The following is a 23,566-nucleotide window of genomic DNA, read 5'->3' as shown; positions in this document are numbered from 1 at the left end:
GAGTTTTTAAAGCTATTATGTTTAGAAATGTGTTGAAAAAATCTTCTCTTTGTTAAACAGATATTGGGGGGGAAAATGAACAAGGGGGCTAATAATTCAGACTTCAACTGTAGTAAAATCTTTTGGAGGCCAACTTAGAGTGATAGAATCTGTCAAATCATGACCCACAGACTTTATGTTACAAGAATGAAATAAAAGTTGCTTTAATGGGAGCATTTTGGAAAAAAATCTTAATTTATTTCTCTCATTTGTTTGTATACACTCATAAAATTTACACTTTGCTGTTTATTTAAATTACTTATTTAATATGAGTTGAACCAACACAATTTTTTAGGTTTTGAATTTTTTAAATAAAGTTTAATCCCCTTAGGACAACATGAAGAAATTAATAACTCATGTTATACATATGCTGTGCATGTTTTACATAGCATATGTCCTTCCAGCCACAACCCAGTACTGGAAAACACCCTCAAACTCATTCACACTCATACAGCCAATTTAGTTTATTCAATTCACCTATAGGGCACATGTCTTTGGACTGTGGGGGAAACCTAAGAACCCGGAGGAAACCCATACGAACACTGGGAGAACGTGCAGACTCCACATGGAAGTGCCAACTGGCCCAGTTGTGACTCAAACTAGCGACCTTCTTGCTGTGAGGTGACAGTGCTAACCACTGAGCCACCGTGCTACCCTGTCATAACGTAATAACCTTAATTAGGAAATTCCGACTACTTAAAAGCATTCACATCCTCGTTCAACTGGGAACTTTTCAAGAGCTACATATCACATGTTCACCATATCATCTGACTGACATATTCATGTTGCCCTTTGTTTAGGTGTCATCAAAACTCAGTTGATGACATTTAATTATCAACACATATTTCTAACGCTGCTGTAGTTTTTAATGCAATGTAGCTCCTGCGGACCAGAAGCCCTTGTGCAAGGTCAAAGACAGTCCAAGTATCAGTATCACAGAAGCGAGTAAAGTTCCACCAGTCGAGCAGATCATCTTTCAGCACGTAAGTGCCTTCCAACCCCAATCAAATGTCTGCATGGAGGCCCTAAACAGAACCATCTGAACGCACACATGGAGTTTGCCTAAAAGCACAGTAGTGACCCATTTACGCTGAATGTGGGATGATAGTTTGTGGTCTGAGGATTGCACTGTTTAGCCAGAATTCAAAAGTTGGGGCTGTGATATCCTGCTGTGGGCCTTTTCATCAACAGAAACTGGACAGCTTGTAACAATAAAGGCAAAAACAAATGTGGCACAGCAGTTACTACAGTTGATGCATTTTTATATAAGAAATGTACATTTAACTGAAGGGGTATCAGGGCAGCACGGTGGCTCAATGGTTAGCACTGTGGCCTCACAGCAAGAAGGTCGCTGGTTAGAGTCTTGGCAAGACCAGGTGGCATATATGTTTGGAGTATGCATGTTCTCCCCGTTTTCAAGTGGGTTTCCTCAGGGTGCACCAGTTTCCCCCACAGTCCAAAGACATGCGGTATAGGTTACAAGCTCTTGGGCTTCACAGAAAAGCTTTCAAACAGAGAATTTTAAAAGTGCTGTTTATAATATTCATGTTTTTCAAAATGGAAAAGTTTTTAAAAAGATGTTAAATGCAGTTTAATCAGGGTTTCAAAAAGTCAGATTTAAGAGTTTTTGAGCCAGCTAAAATAAAATAAAAAAGTGTTAGATGTTCCCAGTACTGGGTTGTTGCTGGAGGAGCATCTGCTGTAAAAACATATACCGGAATAGTTGGTGGTTCATTCCGCTGTGGTGACCCGTGATATTAAAGGAAGGAAATTGAATGAAATTGTTATATGATATTTTCAGTCTACACTCTCACTGGCAGAGCTGTGAAAAAACAAAATGCTATTGGCTGTTTTTTTTAAGAGGAGGAGCTATATGATATGTCCCACCCTCTATCCATTTCACCCTGCAGCCCAAGACCAGTTACTCACTGAAGCTTAGCAGGGCTGAGCCTGGTCAGTACCTGGATGGGAGACCACAATTAGGAAAATTAGGTTACTGTTGGAAGCTTGTTATTGAGATCAGGAGGGGGCGCTCAATCTGCTGTCTGTGTGAGTCCTAATGCCCCAGTAAAGTGAAGGAGACACTATACTGCCAGTGAGCACTGTCTTTCGAATGAGTCGTTAAACCGAGGTCCTGACTCTCTGGGGTCATTAAAAAATTCCTTGGCACTTCTCGTAAGGTGTAGGGGTTTAACCCCTGTGTCCTGGCAAATTTCCCTACATAGGCCCTTACCCATCATGGCCTCCCAATCATCCCCAATCCACCGAATCGGCTCTATCACTGTCTTTCCACTACATCTACAGCTGGTGTGTGGTGAGTGCACTGGCGACATTGTCCTGTGGCAGCCGTTGCATCATCTGGATGAGAGATCACATGGGAAGCTAGGTTGCTGCCAGACGTGTTGTTGGTGAGTCCAGCAGGGGGCGCTCAACCTGTAGTCTGTGTGGGTCCTAACACCCCAGTATACTGATGGGGACCCTATACTGCTCAGTGAGCTGTGTCTTTCAGATGAGACATTAAACCGAGGTCCTGACTCTCTGTATTCGTTAAAAGTCCCAGGATGTCCTTTGAAAGGGGTTTAGCCCAGGCATCCTGGTCAAATTTGCCCACTGGCCTCTGTTCATCATGGCCTCCTAACCATCTCTATATCATAATTGGCTTCATCACTCTGTCTCCTCTTCATGATGCACACTAGTGGTGGATGAGGAGATTCCCCAAAATATGTCTAAAGCAATTTAAGTGTGCAGAAACGCCCTATAATAATGTAAGGAATTATTACTATTTTTATTAAAAACTAAATGTCCAGCTGCATGTATGTGTGTGTGTGAGAGAGAGAAAGTGCAGAATCTGACTGAGGTGTGTAGTTTAGGTTATCGTATGAACATGGATAACACAATAGGACACGACAAGTAAATAATCCAAACCTCCAAGGCAAACAAAAGTTAAAGACAGGACAATAACCAAGCCCAGTAAGATGAATCATCATTTAGAGATGCAGTAGGTAACAGCAACATTTCATAAAGAGCATGCCATTAAGTTATAAATAAACAGTCAACAGATATGAAGATAAAAAATAAAAAAAATATTTCCCTACATAATTCTGGTGACAGTGCCCTCTGATGGTTAAGTAGTGTAAACACAGATATTGTAGAGGAAGTTGACATCAGCCTCATGGGCCATGACCCAGGCAAGAATAGCTCACTGCACAACCCTGACAACAAAGCACAATATGCACTCACTTCTGAAAAAGCATTACAACTAGATTTAATATAATGCGTGTGATAGATTAGGTTCATATTGGAGGAGGATAACTTCAGAATTTAAAGGTGCACTATGTAGGATTGACAGTACAAATTCAAAGTTCAAAATATGAGAGAAAAAAAATATAGCTTTATTGAAATATTTGTTATATTTTTATATGTAAATATTTTTAAGAGTATGAAAATTGCCTTTATTTTGCATCCTGGAATTAGAGGTAGGAAATCCTTTATTTGGTTGTTTGTTTGTATGTCATTGAGAAATTAAATATGTATAACATGTAGAAAATTACTTATAAAAGGAAAACGGCAACTATGAACTTTGGCAATTATGGTTGCTGGGCTTAAATGGGTTAAAAGCAAAAGATCAATACTTGACAATACTCACTTCACTTCAAAAGCAATAGCTAAAACGTAAGTAGACTTATTGGTTCCACTGCTTCCATGAAGAGATTCTGATGTGTGCATTCAATGAGACCAAATAAATTCAAAAACTTCCAGGACAACATATACAAAGAGATGCTGCCTACTAGGGATGCCACAGTTCTCAATATAATATTGAACCGTACGCTATGACCTCCGCGGTTCAATACGCGCTTGTTTTCTCGGTTTTGTGTTTAATAATTTATGTGCGTTTTTTATCTCTCCGAATTGACTGTGTGTGCCTCTAAATCCTTGAGCTGAGATGAGGAAACTCCTCCCCGCGAGTAAATATCCAATTACTATGCTCTAAAGTTAGGGGGCGCTTGACCATTATTCCACATTTTAACATGGCGAACGGTGGTGAAGTGAGGCTGAGCCAACAATAAAAGGAAGCGCCGGCGAAGTGAGGCAACAGTACGAGAAAGCACCAGCGAAGTGAAGCAACAGTACGAGAAAGCACCGGCGTCTTTCAAATCTGCGGTGTGAAGACATTTCGGTTTTGCCGGTAAGTATAATGCCAATAAAAGAAACAATTGTGAACAAAAAAATTACTGTGTGCAAGTATTGTTTTACACGTATGACCATGACTGCACATCTGCAGCGCCATCACCTAGCAATGTCACTGTCTGGAGGCTGGATAGCAGAGAAGGTGATAAAGTCAAATTGCAACAATCCCTCGCTGAATCATTCAAGCAAACATACCTAACTGGTTCTGAGAGACACATAAAAAATAACAGTAAGGCAGTGCGGGTGTTTATTGGTAAAGATTTGCAGCCATTTTTAGTGATTGGAGAGGTGGGCTTTTGTCGTTTTATAAAAGCACTCGATCCGCGTTACAGACAACAGTCTCGCATTTTTTCAGCACAGAGATAATTAAGATGGTTTATTTATGTTTAATTAAGTACAAATATGTTTATTTGAAATGGCCAATTTATCTTTATTAACTTCACATGTATATTTATTTTCAAAGTGTAGGATTTTACGTGGGCTACCAGCAGCTGTGAGATTTGTGTTCATTTTTTTTTATACAATAAAAATAAACTTTTGGCCAGCGGAGAAATTAAAATGGTCGTGCCCAACTGAGTCTGGTTCCCTCATGGTTTTTTTCTTCACTCCCATCAGGTGAAGTTTTTTTCCCTCTCCGCTGTCGCCACTGCCTCGCATGGTTCAGGATTGGTAGAGCTACGCATCGATGAATTTGCTCTTCAGTGTTTGAACTCTCAGTAATGATTAAATCACACTGAACTGAGCTAAACTGAACTGAACTGAACTTAAACACTAAAACCTGAACAACACTGTTCCAGTTACTGAACCACACTGTTCCAGTTACTATGACCATTTATGTGAAGCTGCTTTGACACAATCTACATTGTAAAAGCGCTATACAAATAAAGCTGAATTGAATTGAAATACACTAGGAACTAGTGTACTTTTCTTGGCTTTTAAGTTAAACAAAATGAGTATTGCAATAAATCGTTTTTATTTTTTTCTTCTTAACCTCTTACTGTTCCTATTGCCTACAGAATAAAAAAAACACGTGTCAAGCCATGAGAACCGAACCGAAAACCGTGTTAAAAAACCGAGGTATGTATTGAACCATGGGTTAACTGTTTTGTTGCATCTCTAATGCAAACTATCAAGGACTTTAAGGACAACACATGCACTTAATACACTAATACACTTCATAAAACAGGTACACATAACCTATATGCTACAAGATCGCTGTTTAACTATGTCTGTATATAATAACTTATATGCGATTGTAACTCAAGCTTATTTTGATCGTACTGCAATAACGTGCACCGTTTGTAAAGCTGCTCTCAAACAATAATTATTGTAAAAAGCGCTATACAAAAAAACTTGAATTGAATTAAATTGAACTATACAGATTTGGGGCATAGTATACTTCAAACGAAATGAACTTAAATGACATAGTTTCAAACAAAATCAGGCTAAAACAGGGTTATTTTAAATTCACCATCGAAATAGTGAATATACTTAATGAGACAAAAAATCACAAAATTTTTGATGGTTTTATTAAAGTACAAGTGTAATTCCTTTGTATATAGTATTATTGTTTGTGTAAATGCATTTTATATCTGGTTACACAATGTTTTGTTTAGGGCTATAAATTTCTGGCTACCCTTGTTTAACTACAAAGCCCCCTTTTTTTTATAATTGTTAAAATTTTTGGTAGAAGTAGTAAAGCCATGGTTCATTTTTATTTTTTGCAAGGTATTCAAATCTGCAGCCTACAGTCTGGCCAATATTGAATGTATTTCATTCATATACAATCTGCATACTGTGCATTGTATGGTATTATAGGAATAGTAATAGAGCATGTTATTCTAAAAATAGCATCCTATGTGTGAGGTCAGTGTGAATACAAGGAAAGGTGATAAACTCGCATTCCTTCCACCTCAGCTGCTGTTAAAAGTCATCTCAGTACAGCTCTATTTATCTATGCTAACTTTGCTCATTTCATCAGTTTCATCATATATAATTTTTTGGTTTAATTTTGAAACTTCCATTTGTAAAATTTAGCATTTGCTTGTAAAATATCACACATGGGCCTAATATTACTGTGCTAGTTTCACAGTTGTCCATGTCTTCATATTATATAATTCTTATCTGTCAAGTCATGCATATTTTGAAGCTGTGTTTAATCGGAAGAAAGCTCCCCGCAGAGCTCATCTCCGTATGGATATTAATATCAGTATGAGCTGGCAGACAGAAATGTGTCATGCTCTCTGTCACTCACTATCAGTTACCGGCACGAGTAAATCATCTCACTTTCCTCAACATGTAAGGGCAGGTGCTATTTTTAGTCTCTCAATTCTCCAAATGGGAACAGCTCATTCTAACAGTGAATAGCTAAGTGCTAAACGTGTCTATAACACTGGCTCTCAGCTTTCATTCATACACAGGATGTGATAGACCCTCACACACATCATTCACGTGTAACACGCACATACACAATGTCAAAAAAGCTTTTAGCCTGTAATCTGTGTAGCATAAACAAATACACACACATTCAGAGCTAATGATGTGTGTGCTGAATGCCTTGGGTTATGTGTGTAAATATCACATGATGTAGTTTTCCACATCCAAACAGAGTTCGCTGGTCTGGCCTTTTCCTAGAAAAAAATTAATTAATTAAAAGTAAAATCATCACAGCAGACACAGACTGAACTGAAAACCCCTTCGCATCTGTGGGGGCTTGTTTAAAAAAGTATGAAGGTTTTGTGCCCTCTAGTGATGAAAACAGAAAATGGCAAGCACTTTTCTCAGCGATTAAAATCGGTGTGGTCTGAAGAGGTCAGCAAAGTGCTGTAAACTCAGGGTTGTATGTACCTGTATTACAAGTACACCTCAACTGGCTGAGCAGGGTTGTAATTATTAACGTCCAAAACTATAACTCAAATCTATTTTATCTATATAACTTTATATATATATATATATATATATATATATATATATATATATATATATATATATATATATATATATATATATATATATATATATAATAATAATAAAGTGAACATTAACTTAAATAAAGTAATAAACTTTTTTTTTTTTTTTTCAGCTAAACTCTAAATAAAAGTACTTTAAGAATCTTTAACAGCTATGGAACCCTTTCATTCCACCAAAAAATCTTTTTCATAGTGGAAAAAGATTTTGGACAAGGTCTCACACATTAACAAAATGCAGGGGTCTTCACAGCTCATGCATGCTATCCAGCACAAATCGATTAAGCTAACGTAACAAATGTAAGTGGAATTCTCAGGAATTGTGTTGTTTCAGCTGATTTTAAATAAGTAGTTTGAACAAGAAGGAAATATTATTTTTAAGTGTACCCACTAAAACAATGCTGGGTTCTACACAATGTCTACATATTGTTGTCCCAACACAAATCGATTACATTAACTTAATTTTTATTTTTTATTTTTTTACAAATTTAATTATATTGAACACAAGACTATTAAGTTGCCCCCCCCCCCCCAAAAAAAAAAAATTATATATATATATATATATATATATATATATATATATATATATATATATATATATATACACACACACACACACACACACACACACACACACACACACACACACACAAAGAATTGTGTAGATTCAGCTTATTTTAACCTTTTCATTCCACTAAAAACTGTTTTCATGGTGAAAAAGAGTTGGATTTTTTAAAAAGCTTTCGTGCACTCTAAAAGTGCAGATACATTAATGTTGTCTAACATAAATCAACTTAAGATAAGAAATTAAGTGGATTGAACATAAAATAATTAGGTTGCCCCCCAAAATTTTCAAGAATTGTGTTGTTTCAGCTCATTTTAAATGAGTAGTTTGAACAAGCAGCAAATATTATTTTTAAGTTTACCTACACTGTAAAAATGCTGGGTTCCATGTGATTCCTTTAAATTGTCCCAACACAAATCGATTAAGTTAACATAATTGTTTTTACAAATTAAGTAGATTGAACATAAAATAATTAAGTTTTCCCCCATAAATCAAAGAATTGTGTAGATTCAGCTTATTTAAATAAGAAGTTTAACAGCAGCAAGCAGCAAAAGCCATTTTTTGAGCGTAAGAACCTTTCACTGAAAGGTTATTTTGCCAATACCAAGATTCATTCCTCAGTTTTTAATAGAATAATTATGTTAAATATTACAAATTTTACATTGACTATGGGCATCGAGGTGCATATCTGAATATATTCAATACATTCAATAGCTTTGAATGTTTCAGTGAACCATATTCATATTTAATTGAATTATATCTTGTTTTTATGATACTTGCTCAAGTTTTTGTTGTTTTGAGGAATAATGAGTGGTTTCTGACCTACAGTAACCTGTGATGGACTTCAACAGATTCGACCTACTTTTTGATAAAAAAACGACCAGTGGAAAATTTGCATACCTGCACAAATGGATGACCATGAAAGAGCTAGGTCGCACTTATTGTTTTACTGCTTAACTTCTATGTGCAAGGGTGTCTATTACAATACAAAATATGAGTCTAATTTTGATATGAGGCTATGTAGATACTTATTTTAGAAGGAAAACATCTTGTGTACTTATACGTGTCTGTTGTGCATCTGGTTTCAGACCACCAGCTGGATATATTTTCTTGTGTAGACTGTTGATTAAACGATGCATTTACAATGGTGGTCAAATGTATATTAAGGCTATATTATCTATTATTTTATTTTATAACTACATATTATACATACACACACACACACACACACACACACACACACACACACATATTTAAGTAATATCAGCACCCGTACAGCCTCTTTACTCGTTGTGTATTACTCCGCCCACATACATCCAGCAAAAAGCAGACACTACAGATCTAAAGTTTAAAAGATGCTTGCTCAGCTGTTTAACTGTCAGCTTATGATTTGAATCCATGCAGAAGAAAGTAGTTCCTCATACAAAAGGGTTTTTGAGACTCTCCATGTTTGATTTTGTTTTTATATACACAATTATGGCGTCAAACTGTTGTATAAACACAATATCACACGAGTAGCAGTGCAATATGGCTGTATATCGGCACTGGTGGGGGCACTAAGGCACTCGGCCTGCGGCCTCCTGTCAACGCACGCCTCCCACCAGTGTAAATATACACCCATATCGCACTGCTACTCTTGTGATATTGCTCATATATATATATTTTTTTTTCATTATTATTAGATATCACTATTTATTATCAAACTTTTTCTCCCACAATCTAAAAGGTTGATCCTCAACCTTCGTTACTCCCCTTCCACTTTTAAACTCCACTTGCAATTAATTTTGTACCTGTCTGTGAGGACATTAACTATGCTATATGTTACCAAACCTATCATCTACACTACAGAGAATGAGAATAAAACAAAGTTAAAATATTTTAAATGAAATTAAATGTAGCCTACTTACGTTTAAAAAAGCTTCAATCTTAAGATTTTGGTGCTTTTCTCAAAAACAAAGTTGACTTTATTCCAGCAATTGATATTACTGAATGTAGCTGAATGAAATTCACAAACCGTATCTTGATAATCTTGAAGAAGAAAAATATGAAAGAGTGGAGCTGAAAATAGACAAAGAGGAAGAAAATGAAAAAGGAAGAAAGGTATGACACGGAAGCATGGTTGATCTATCATCTGTATTGTGTAAATCAGACAGATCAGATCACAGTCTGATTCGCCCAGCAGTCACATAGAAGTTCTTCCAGTGCTTTTAATGGCCTCATCTCTAAACTATTATGGACCATCATGGAAACCTTTGAAACCCACTACTTTACACCTAACTTAACATGATGTATTCTCATTTCAGATTCACACACTAGTTATTTAAAAAAAAATGAATGTATATATTTAAGATTTATGTTTTGGTACAGTATTTGGGTGTGTAATAAGGGTGTGGACATTAAGGTTTGTTAATTTGAACAATGTGATCTCTTTGTTGCTACATAAATGACTGAGACATACTTTGATTCTGTTCTGTTTTAATGTACATTAGCAGTCTAAATTATGTTTGAAACCTTGCAGTAATTATTCACCCAAACATTAATTATCATTTACTGCTGCTCTGTTTGGAACATTCTAAGATTTGCCATTATCTTTAAGGTTTGGAACAGAAGACAAATCCCATGCTCATTAAAATAGAACATAATCAAAGTTGATAAAAATAATAATAATACACAATATTTATATAATAATGTGGTCACCTAAAGTGTTTTTAATGTGAAAAATAATACATTTAAATTAAAATGAGGTGTTTTGTTATAAAAAAAAAAAACAAAAAAAAACAGCTAACAGTGCAAATGTGATTGTAATGAAGTTTACGGCCCTTTGGCCGCCGGGAAGAAAGAGGCGGAGAACCGACAAAGTTTTAAAATATTATTAATCTTGGAGACTGCCGTCAAACAGAAAACAATATGTCTGGGCCCGGTCCTTTTTGCCTCCTCTGCCATCGTTACTCTTCTTATAGTCCAGAGCTCCTTCCATAGGGTGTGCACTACAGGTGTATCATTCCGTTCCCACGGCTCTCGGCCCCGCCCCCTCGCCACAGTGATGTGAATATAAAACCAACTTCACCTCAGTACAGCAGGCTAGGCGGAATATCGCTATTTAGTTATGTTTTGTTGGTAAACTAAATAAAAATATATATTATCAATGCTGTAAAATATACACATCCATCGTTCACCAGAAGATTTTAGTGGCTGAACAACACTTCTGTGTGTATAGCCCATTCAAAAAACAGCACAATCTACATTAGCTTTACATGACTAAAATAGTTTTAAAACATAACAGGTCTGTAGCTAGCCTGATAAAAGGGGTGGTTCTTTTTTCTCCAAAAGTGGATCTTTTTGCAGCTATTCTACTCATCTATTGAATTATGAGATTTAAATACTGTATTTTAGTGAAATTTTAAGCACTATGTTTAGCTGGTTTAGCTTGTTAGATGACCACACCATATAACCACACTTTTTGATGTACCAAAAATATTTTCTAAAGATTTAGAATAAAAAAATATAGAAAAAAAAAACTTTTTTTAAAAATACAAATTTATTACATCATATTTCATCAAAGTTTTAAACAACAAATATAGCATATTGTCATTAATTAGGCAACTAACAAACTGGCTAGCACATTCAACTTTTAACATTTTTTAAATAATAAAAAATATTTAATAATAATGTAGAGATTCACATTTTTTCTAGCCTCTCTTGTAAAAAAAAAAAACAACATTTGAAAATTCATGGATCGTATGGATTAATATGGTTCTCTTTTGGTGCTTCCAACACAATCTCACGGAAATTCGTAACTTTTTTATTTAGTGGCTAATTCGTATAAATTCGTACAATCTAGTTCGTACAATTTAGTATGATTTGCTCATCCCCCAATAACGATTGGGTCTAGGGTTAGGTGCCACTCCTCCTTTATAAAACCATACAATGTTGTACAACTAAACTTGTACGAATTTGTATGAATTAACCACTAAACTGACAAAAATAAAAAAAACTTTCGTTTTGTCATGAGATCAGGCTGGTGCTTCACACTTATTTATTGGTCATGTTATGTTTCAGGAATGAGGTCTAAGATTTAGGATAAAAGTTGTTTGTAAAGTATTTTCTCAATTTGAAAACGATACAGCAGTGTAAGATGACTTCTCTTATGTCAGATTTTCTTGCAAAGCCGGATTTTGGACTTACGAAAAATATTTGTTAGCATTGGCCAAAACTAATTAGCTGAAGTCACAACGAATTGATAAGTCAACAGAAGATTCCGCTTGGAATTTTATAATAAAAAAATGAGCTCATGTATAGGACAATTACTGGACCTTTCTTCCTCTTTTTTGCATTATGCACGTGCATGCGCAAATAGCGGATCTGTGAACAGGGGGGCGCAGATGTACAAATCTACATTTATTGACAGTCTGGGCTGCTTTTCAGCATTGTGGGAATTATCAGCCCAACAAACATTTTGTAGTATTATGCCTTACCCAGAATATAAAAACACAAATGAAACATTTAGAATATTTACTTTAATCATTACAATTGGAATGTGAAGAGACTTTTAACCAGCACAATCAAAAATGTTTCTGAAGACAATCACCTACTGCACCTTTAATGCTGGTTAGGGGTTGTAATGAGGGTTCTGTTCACTATAAACTGACTCTTTTTTTCTTTTTTTTTTTACAGTAAAATCTCGTTTATATTGTAGTTTCAGGTTCTTCATGCAAGGTTGATTATATTTGGGGGTCCATGGATTAAAAAACTCTACTTACAAAGACTTGGGCCAAAATGCACAAATCATATGGGCTGTTAAAAATATATAAATATTTCATGCATTGTTCATGAAAAGTGAAAAGAGAAACACTCATTTCTCAAGCTATCTTTTTGTTTTTCCACATATGAATAAATCTTGAAAGTGAGTAAACAAAACTTTTGGTGATCTATTTTCATTTCCAGACTTTCACTTGTAATGTCTCACTCATGCTGTTTACTATGGGCAGGGTTTTTCCATTAATAAGATTCTGAGAATCTCTCTATTTTGCTGTCACAGATGTTATCAGTCAGTGTTTTTCACAGCTGGAAAACATGATCAGCTGGTCCTGTGAGCTCATTGGGCGGACCACGAGTGATGTCATAAAGCATCACCTTGTCAGGGCTTGTAGTAATATCAGGGTTCGTTGTCTGTCTGAATCCTCCCTTTCCCAGCACTAACACCATTCCCTCCCAGTAACATCCAGTAACCTGTAAGACAGCTGACTGGACGTCTACTAAAAAACATGCTTGCTTTGGTTTTCTGTTATTGGAGAAAATGCTGATATAGTCTCAATCTCCAGGCTCTCAGGCTTTACAGAAATCTGGGAATTTCCCCATTTGAATAATCTCTGTAATCCCAAAGACAAACAACTTTATAAACACGAGTGCAAATTATGAAGGCCAGATGTCTAGATTTATATCTTGATGAAACCGACGTAAACAGGAACACACATTGTGACGTTGTGAGGCCAAATGAACGCCACAATACTCTGTGTCAACAACGTCATTATCAACAATACTCTTCACGATTTCTCCTGGAGGAAATGAGGTCGCTGATGTTCCCTATGGATTCTTGGAAGAATTAGCAACGCTTAGTGCCTTTGTGTCAGATTTATTTTTTATTTTTTTGTTAGAACAGCCTGTTTAAAAAGTCATTGTTTACCTATTCGGGTCTGGAATTTAACATGACTATTTGAGGAATAAATAGTCCTGCTCCTAGCTGGGAAATTTATTTAGACAAATGACCTCCCTTGCAATGTGTAACACAGCTCTAAGAGAATAAAAACATCCAGCTGAGGTTTAAATCTGACAGTGCACCATGTTTAAAACATTTGATTCTTCAAGGAAAGAGTCAATTCAGAGTCGAATGAAGGATTCGTTTTGTCTTTGGATCTTTTGCCTGATCGTATCGACCCCAAATATGCCATGATCCGGTAAAACATGAACGCACCTTTCCCGTCAGACACTAGCGGAGAGTGGGTGATCATGGGATTGATCATGATGCTAAAATTACTATCACTGAGAGATGGCCAAATATGCGGCTGTAGGGAATAAAAGGTTGAAGTTAATTTTCACAACAATATGTGCTGTGTTTGTTCCTGTCATTTTTCTTATGATTACTGTAATACAATAACCTATGCTGCAAAGAGTGATTCACAGGACGTTTGTTATTAAATGAAGAATCAGCAAAAACTAACAATGTACGGGACTTTCTCAGTAACTGTTAGACAGGGCTGTAGTGGTGAAAAGTGAAAGTACATGCCCCCATCACATCAGCACCAGACCTTGTTGAAACCCAAACAGGCAGTTAAATACAGAGAGTGGACTAAAGCGCATCAAATGACTGGTAATAAATATATAATAAATAAATAATATCCGGGACCAGGCCATATCCTGAGCTGCTGCTGCGCTGATGGTCGTGGGGAGTGGAGAACATGAGTCTGATTCCAGCGACGCTCCAGGGACAGACGAGTCTTCACTGAGGCCATCTTCCAGCCTAAACCACGGCGAATGAAGCTCTGCACAAGACTTTTGGCCAGCGGAGAATTTAAAATGGTCGTGCCCAACTGAGTCTGGTTCCCTCAAGGTTTTTTTTCTTCACTGCCATCAGGTGAAGTTTTTTTTCCCTCTCCGCTGTCGCCACTGCCTCGCATGGTTCAGGATTGGTAGAGCTATGCATCGATGAATTGGCTCTTCAGTGTTTGAACTCTCAGTAATGATTAAATCACACTGAACTAAGCTAAACTGAACTGAACTGAACTTAAACACTAAAACCTGAACCACACTGTTCCAGTTACTATGACCATTTATGTGAAGCTGCTTTGACACAATCTACATTGTAAAAGCGCTATACAAATAAAGCTGAATTGAATTGAATTGAATTATATGGACCAGTTTCTTCTTCCTCCAGATCCTGTGTTTCTCCTTCCTACATAACCTGTAAGTGTGATTAATATGGCTGCCACATTTTCCAACATTGGCGCTGTCTTGTGTACATTTCTGGAGACTGCGAATTATGTAGCCAGAAGTATGTATGGCTGCATTGTGTCTTTAAAACGAACGATACGGGGTGGTATTTTCTTGCTTACCAGTTGCCCACTTACCATTTACCGCTTATATGGATGGCTTTCCCGCTGTTACCAGTTTGTCCAGTAGCTTGCCATGTACATCGGCGGACTTGAGATGCAGAGAGTTGTTAATCCACGAAGATGGGGATTGAGTCTGGCGATGAACGGTTCCAGAAAGCAGGTAAGACAAAAACAGAAGCCAAAAAATAAAATAAACAATTAAATAACAGAATGAGAATGTGGTAAAATCTAAAAACGTGGTAAAAATCAGACAAGGGCTTTTCTTTTTCGCTAGAGAAATTTGAGATCTGAAAAAATGTACACAGCAGCCTCTGGTAGCTTCATAAAAACAAAACCTGCAAAAAAAAAAAAAAAAAAAACCTCCTGCAATGTATTTCACGATCTTCAGAAATGTTTATAGGGGTACGTAATCTGAAGGAGCCTGTTTTGCCATTTACCACTAAATGGACAAAGTGTTGAATAGTTACCTTTAGTCGTGAGACTGATACACTACAAATCAGGTGCTTTAGGTAAAAGTTTTGATTATTAGTCAGTAGCTATGTTTAAAAAAAAGTAAATTAACCTTATGCGCAAAACTGGAATATCGCATGAAAGATGTACAAATAAAGTAGTGTTTCCATCCAACGAGTCAAACCGAACAAAATCGTCACTTCCTGATTAACTTGTGCCAAATATCAACAGTAAAAAACTGAATTTGCTGTGGTAGAAGAAGCTCCGAGTGTCAGGGTTCTGCCACTCTGGTCTTGTAAATTCTTGTTTAGGTGGCAGAGTCCAGACACTAGCTCTGTCTTTTTCCTGTCCTGTTGTGCTCGGCTCAAGTTTTCCAGGGTCGAGCCCTCATTTTCTGTTGCCGTTGTGGGTGTACGCAGACCGTGCACTTGATGTGGACGTGCGGGGTCTGTGCACGCTTGGGACGTGTGACCTTGTACTCTTGTTTGTGTTTTGCTCTGTAGGCATCGCGCTGTTTCATTCTCAGCGTCTCAGTCTGGTAAGTTTTGGTTTCAGTTAGAACTGAGATGAAATATGCGCGTTGCATATGTGTAAGCGCACGGTAAGGTGTTTTCATCTATCGTGTGCTCGTGTCTTGTGTCTGTTTATGTTGGTGTTGTCTAAGCACATGGCTCTGTATTTAGATTGTGGTGCTTTTGTTATGTGCTTCAGTGTTGTGCTTTTAATGTTGTATTGTGAACACGCGGTTAATGAGTTTTCTCATTGGCTGCATATTCTAGTCTAGTTTTATGTGAGCACATGGCTTGTGTTGTCTCTTCGTGTCATGCGCTCTCTAGTCTATTGTCTAGTCCCACCCTCCTTGTTAACCCATTATTAATTAATTATGTTTACCTGTTTGTGTTAATTTTTTTTCGCTTATATTCACCTCATGTCTGCTGTCCTGTGCCAGTTCGTTGTCGTTTCCTGCCTTGTCCTGATTCCTGCCAGCCTGCCCAGTCTAGTTTGTTTTGGTTGTTTATTTGTTTTATTAATGTTCTCCTCCTTAGGGTAGTTTGTTTTTGCATTTTATTTTATTATTAATAAATATCCATTTTTACTGCACCTGAGTCTTCGCTCCTTTTCCCCACCACAATCCGTGACACCGTGAATCTTTTTCTGTCCTGACACGCAGTGAACGCATGGTGGCATTTGAAGGCATGAGACACGCAGCACAGACGCTCTTGATTCTGGAGGTCACTAATAATATAATAACACTAATACTGAAACAGTAAAAAGTTTATCCTACTCAGTTATGCGCATATGTTTTTAATGCACATTTTCAAAATTTATGCGCATCTTGGCATTTCTGTCATCTGTTAAAATGTAGCTAGTGATGCCCTCTGTCAGTTGGAAATATGACCAATCGATCACGTTCGATGATGCAGTTTAGAATAAAATGAACAAATTATATAGCCAAAATAAAAAGTAATTATAATATGAAACAGTATTGCAGTAAAGACCTGCCTGGAACTACTTCAGATGTGCGTTTCCATGAAAATAACTGCACACCTTTAAATGTTCAGCAACCCAGCCTGGCATTAGCCTATATGATTTTAATTAGTAAATATAGTTGTTAATTTTTGTTCCTCTGTTGTGTTCAAATTCTTTTTGTTCACTTGTTTATTTGCTTTAAGAAGCTACATAATATATGTTGAAGTTAAGAGTACTGGTCATTTGAGAAGCTTACTATTTTAGCGATCTTAGCAGAGCCACTAATAACCTCAGGATCAGCATCCTTAATGTCTCAACCTACAAAAACATGGAAAGTGCAGCATCCCCCACATGGTTCATAATGCAGCATCTGTTGTTTGCAATAACGTGAATGAGGTCAATGAGCGTTTAACCATCCCCCGATGTATCACTTGGTGTATGCAAAAAAAAAACACCCCACTAAAATGTATTCCATAACACAGGCAGCATTTTCACACCAAAAAAGGTTAGCTTGCTTCAATGGCATCTAATTCTGCCTGCATTTAAGGCAGCATATTATTTGTTTTGTGAAGAAAGGGATCCCAGAATGTAGTAGCCATTTTTTGATGCATTTGTATAACCACAATTGTACAAAAAAATACCAGTCAGGCTATGGCTAGTGTGGCTAAACTATCATTTGTTTACCTTTGTTTAACTACAATAACCATGTTTGTTACTGGTAGTTAACCCATGGTTAATTTTGTATATTAACTCTCCTGTTGTGTTCACATAGACACATTGATGTATATAAGCACAAAAAACATTTTTCACCAGCAAATCTTTATTCAACTTTAGCTGTGAATGACATCTCAAAGAAGTGCTTAACATGTATTACAAAATGAACAATAGATTCATGACAGAAAATAAAATTCTTTGTTTCATTAACAACAGATCTAACAGCTCGCTAAAATAACTATCACAGGATCTGACCAAAGAAATTAAAATTTTAATCCATCTGAATGATTTATCAACCAGAAAAGCACAAACAAAATGGCATCCTTTCCTGTGTACTGAGCGCTCGAATTTTCATTCAGTCCTTCAATTGGACTGTATTAGTTTACTAATATAGGGAATAGTGACTGAGGGTATTAGACAGAACTTTGTTTATTTATACTTTAGTCTTTTTTAGAGTAAGATGATGATGGTCTTATCCATTAAAATAATTGAGGTAACACTTTATTTTGATGGTCCATTTGAGTATTAGTAGTCTGTTTAATATCTGCTGATACGGCTCTTTCAACAGACATTCAACTGACTATAAGAAACTTTGCATGTACATGTCAACTTACACTTACCCTAACCCCAATCTAACAGTCTACTTATAATCTAATGAGAGTTAGTTGGCATGCATGCAATGTACCTTAAATTCAACAAACGAAGCATCAAAATAAAGTGTGAACAAAATGGATGCTAAGCTAAGCTAAAAGTGCTCCTGCAAGATCAAGAGATGGGCTAAACGGAAATTTGGCTGAAAGCAAAAATGGGGATGTTTTCTGTCTGATGGATGAATATCATCTGGATACCCATTCATTTTCTATGGCGGTCACTTTTGACCGAGAACACTACAGGTGTAATAAGTTTGATTAAAAATCAATGAAAGGTGATCTTCACTTTTATATGTTTAGGTGCATAGCATGGAGGATGCCATAAGGCCTTGAGGCAATCTGATGTTAAACACAATTTTTATGAGTGTTTTAAGTTGTAAATCGGTCAGATTTGACCCAAACACAACAGAAAGTAAAAGTTTAGGTGTTATTACTCAATACTAAAGAGTATTAATTTGGTGTGGTGGTCATAGAAAAGACGAGAGCATGCGTCTGATTCCTGTAACACTCCAGGGATAGCCGAGTCTACGCTGATGTCAACAGTTGGGCATATCCAAAATGTGCATAAAAATAGGTGGATGGAAACAGCCATTGACTTATTTTTTTTATTTAATTTTTTTGCAACTTTCGCCGGAATATCTTGTTTTGTGTTCAAAATGAGAAATTCCCAAAAGTTTATGACCACTTCAGTGTAAGTGAATGGAATTTACGAAATTGTCACTTTTGTGTAAGCTATCCCTTTAAATATAAACGATAAACAATCCATGAAAGGTATCATCTTTTGGTCACAACAAATCAAATGAAAAGAACTGTACTTCAAATGTGAACTATCCTTAAAGCTCTTTTCAATCACATTCCAAACTATGCTGAGTGGTTTAAACAAACCCAACTGTTGAGTTAAAACAACTCAGCATTTTTAGAGTGTATAGGAAGCCAATGGGTCAACCGAGGGCCACTGAAACCATGTGACATCTCACCTGTGCTGATTTGAACACATGCACAACACAATTTTCCATGGGAACGAGCACAAGTAGCAAATGCTTATCAGATCCCTCATATCTGGCTATCATTTCAGCGTGTGACAAAGATCAGCGGATAAAATGTGCTGCGTCGCTATCACCTTTACAGCCTCTGGCCTTTGGACAGAGAATGATTGACGCGGAGATCAGTAGCGGCCAGGAAAAGGCAACATGACACTGTAGCTTGAAACAACTTTAATGAGACGGACAGAGTGTCCCAGACAGGTACAATGATCAGATCGACACGGTTAAAGGAATAGTTCACCCGAAAATAAAACTCACTCTTCATTTACTCACAATTAACTGCTATTACTTTCTTCTGTTGACCACAAAACAAGATATTCTGAAGGATCTGTTGAAGTCAATGGAATTTGTCCTACAACGTTATTCAGTATCTTCCATTGTGTTCAACACAAGAGAGACATTTAAACAGGTTTTGGAACAAATGAGGGTTGAGTAAATGATGACAGAATTTCTTGCCTTTGTTTTTGGTGAACTATCCCCGTAATGCTGTTTCATTTTCAAAGAAACGCTGAACAGAATTTATTTATCTTCTTGCCGAATCTCAAATTGGGTCTTATGGTGTGACTGTTTCAAGAATTGTTCGATAAATTACAGCTCTTAATTTAAGCTCCTAAATTAAAAGAAAATTGTAAAATCATTAATAAATATTAAATTTTACAAGTGTCTATTTTATTAAATCGCAATTAATTGTTTTCATCTATATATTTCTAAAAACATGGAACAATACACACATAATGGTGTTTAAAAAATAAATAATTATTTTTTTTTACTGCCTATTTGTCAACTACTTAATCCTGATAAATTTCACAACAGTTTTTTTATCACAACAGTTTTTCAAAGAAATGTCATGAATTGTAAAGTAGAAAAAGTTTGGTAGAAAATTATTTTCTCATTAAAAAGTACACAAATTATCTATTATAATATATATATATATATATATATATATATATATATATATATATATATATATATATATATATATATATATATATATATATATATATCTGTTAAACATCATTTGTGTGCAAAAACACACATACCGTTGAAATCAGCATTATTAGCCCCCCACTTGAATTTTGTTTTCATTTTTAAATATTTCCCAAATGATGTTTAACAGAGCAAGGAAATTTTCACAGTATGAATGATAATATTTTTTCTTATGGAGAAAGTCTTATTTGTTTTGTTTAGAATATTTAGAATTTATCTAGAATAAAAGCAGTTTTACATTTTTTAAACACCATTTCAGGGACAAAATTATTAGCCCCTTTAACCTATATATTTTTCCGATAGTCTACAGAACAAACCATCGTTGTACAACACCTTGCCTAATTACCCTAACCTGCCTAGTTAACCTATTTAACCTAGTTAAGCATTTAAATGTCACTTTAAGCTGTATAGAAGTGTCTTAAAAAATATCTAGTCAAATATTATTTACTGTCATCATGGCAAAGATAAAATAAAACAGTTATTAGAGATGAGTTATTAAAACTATTATGTTTAGAAATGTGTTGAAAAAAAAAACTGCTCTCCGTTAAACAGAAATTGGGGAAAATATAAACAAGGGCGCTATTAATTCTGACTTCAACTGTATTTATGGATGTGAATGTTTCACTGATAGTCAAGATGATTTAAAGTACCCCAGTGAGCCTGTATTATTAGTTCCGGCGGTTGTTATGAACATAGCCCTGAAATTAATAAATATTTAATTTCCCCACAATTCTTAAACAACTGATCAAATATGTTTTTAGCAATATTTCAATAATAATTTGACTCTTTTTAGCATGTTCTCTTACATACTGCGCAATAAGGTTACATTTTTTTCTCTTGTATGTATCTTAATAAGCAAACTCTTCATTCATATCGATCCATCTGAAGTTGTATGAACTGAATCGGCAGAATTAGTTTGCACTTTTTTCAGAAATATTTTCCTGCACATTAACAAAAGTTAACAGAAGTTTACTCTGTAAATTTTGCAGTTTGACCACTAAGAATAGACTCCCACGCCACCCCTGTGCCCACATCACTTCTTTTCCCTCTTATGCCTGCAGCTTCTTGACCTCACATGTCCAAACTGGAGATCTTTCAGATTGTTCGTCTCACAAAAAACTCCACCAGGAATGCCGGTCAGGATACAGGCCCACCCAGTGTTTCATAAAATAAGCTGATAAGACCACCAGCTTGTCCAGATGATAAAGTCTCATAATCCCAGGCGACGAGGCGAGTTCGTATTGTTCAAACTCATTTTCGGTCCTCCCGTTTCTTTCCTGAAATCCTATAATTAAACACACTTGAAATAGAAGTGAACCACATATACTTGCTCCTACATGCTGCCCTACAGTAACCTAAACAACTGAAATTACATAGGAAGGACCTGGAAAAGGACTATTAATTATAAAGCATAGCTATGAAGCCTATATTAATTAAAGCCTACATCAAGGTCTGACAGTGTGTTTTATTTTACTGGTGTTTGTAAGTGTTTGTGTGGCCTTATCTTTGAGGAAATTGTGAGACAAACTTGTCTGTGATGTCAAAAGCAGCAGTAGCAGAACAGGATACAGCTCAGCACTTGAAATGGCAGAAATTCTTAGAACTGTCACAGGAAAAGCCGCTTTGGCTCTCCACAAGTCACGTATCGCTAGACCGAAATTCGCATTCGGCTCAGTAGAGTTTCTTCAAAACTGATGCAATAGTAATGCTGCAACATGTTGAGTTTTACTTATTCATTCTTACTTTTTTGCACATTTATTACCTTTGCATGCCATTTTTCGTTTACATGTGCAATAAAGAAGACTAGAAAAGTAGATTTATACAGTAAAAGGATAGTTCTCAATCTCCCCCCAAAAATGAAAATTTCCACAATATCAACTCACACTAGAGTTCTAAACTTTTCTTCAAAAACATTCTTCAAAATATTGTTGTTTTCAATAGAAGAAAGAAACTCGAGCAGGTTTGGAAGATGTGAAAGACGAGCAAATGGGGGTGGAATTTTCATTTTTAGGTGAACTATCCTTTAAATCATATAGCATATTGTTCTCTGGGTGATTGTCAAGGGGTTGCTAAGGTTATCTGCTTGCCTTAATTGTATTACTGTGTAGCTGCTGGACAAAGTCAGAAGAGTCTTTATTATATCCAGGTACAACTGATGATGTAAAGACTCTTTCACAGATAATTATATATGCCCAATATCACACTGGTAACAGTGCAATATTACTATATATCAGCACTGCTAGGATTTAGTTGAAGGTAATCAATATATACACTATTAATTTGTTATGTAAATGTAATTCAATATACAGTTTTATCTTTGTCCAGTGTTGGGGAAATTTACTATTGAAAGTAGTGCATTACAATATTGAGTTATTCCCCCAAAAAAGTCATTTGCTTAACTTAGATCAGACTGCATGATTTTAGCCCCTATTTTGACTTGCCAACAGGTTTTGAGAAATCGCCGGCAAATGGCTAAAATCACAGGCAAATCGGTGCTCGTGCACGTGAGTGACAATCACATACAGTAGCATGAACTATCAAAGACGGGATCTGAGAGAATCGCCAATGAGTCGCCAATGCCTGAAAGATATTTGGCATGCTAAATATCTGGAGCTGTCGGCGATTCAAATCACGCCGTGTGAAATGAGTTTTTACTGAAAATAACATTGGCGATCACCTACAGCCAATGAGAGAGCAGCATTCACTTGTGAGTGTGTGTGTGTGTGTACCTGCAGGCCAGCGGGAGGTTGAGGGAGAAGTTAAAAGCGCTCATTTTCGGTTTATTTAGACCCAAAAATGTAGGAAAAACTAGTGGAGGTTTGACAGGAGCACCCGTCTGTTTGACGTTTCATACAGAAAGTTAAAAAAGAAAGTTGAGGAGAAATTGCTAATTCCCTTCACACCCAGGTGATGCAGCTATAGACACTTTAGTTTTTAAAAACTCTGTTTTTGTAACGGGTTTTGTTTTAATATTGGTCTGACCTCAGAATGAACTCTTCATGAATAAATGTCTTGTTTTGGTCATAAAAAATATACATTATTAAAATACATGAAGTCACAATTTCTGAATATATGCACAAATAAAGATTATTTGCAGCACAGTTACTATTCACTAGGCTACATGAGATTTTTTCCCTGCTTTTGTTTGATCTGCCAGATCTCAAAACGATTCTGAAATGAAATCACTTTAGTCGCATGACTTGGGTGTTTCGAATCACTTTAGTCATGTGACTTGGGTGTTTCGAATCACTTTATTCACATGACGTGGGTGTTTCGAATCACTTTAGTTACGTGACCTGGGTGTTTCCAATCACTTTAGTCACGGGACCTGGGTGTTTCTAATCACTTTAGTTACATGACTAGGGTGTTTTGAATCACTTTTGTC

General features: G+C 36.1%; 2 long non-coding RNA genes across 2 annotated transcripts in view; both read left to right on the top strand.

The window, feature by feature from the left end:
- The window catches only part of LOC147839797 (uncharacterized), a 516,604-nt gene that overhangs the window by 227,388 nt on the left and 265,650 nt on the right, over positions 1-23,566 (top strand). The window lies entirely within an intron of this gene.
- On the top strand, positions 7,305-9,557 carry LOC147839799 (uncharacterized). The gene is made up of 4 exons (XR_015515475.1): positions 7,305-7,410; positions 7,528-7,709; positions 7,859-7,951; positions 8,115-9,557. It is a non-coding gene; the product is annotated as an uncharacterized LOC147839799 (long non-coding RNA).

This window comes from Danio rerio, chromosome 18 (assembly GCF_052040795.2).
Source record: "Danio rerio strain M-AB ecotype USA chromosome 18, GRCz13ab, whole genome shotgun sequence".
NCBI classification, from domain to species: domain Eukaryota; kingdom Metazoa; phylum Chordata; class Actinopteri; order Cypriniformes; family Danionidae; genus Danio; species Danio rerio.
Note: the sequence above shows the minus strand (reverse complement) of the source record. Positions and strands in the feature narration are given on the sequence as shown.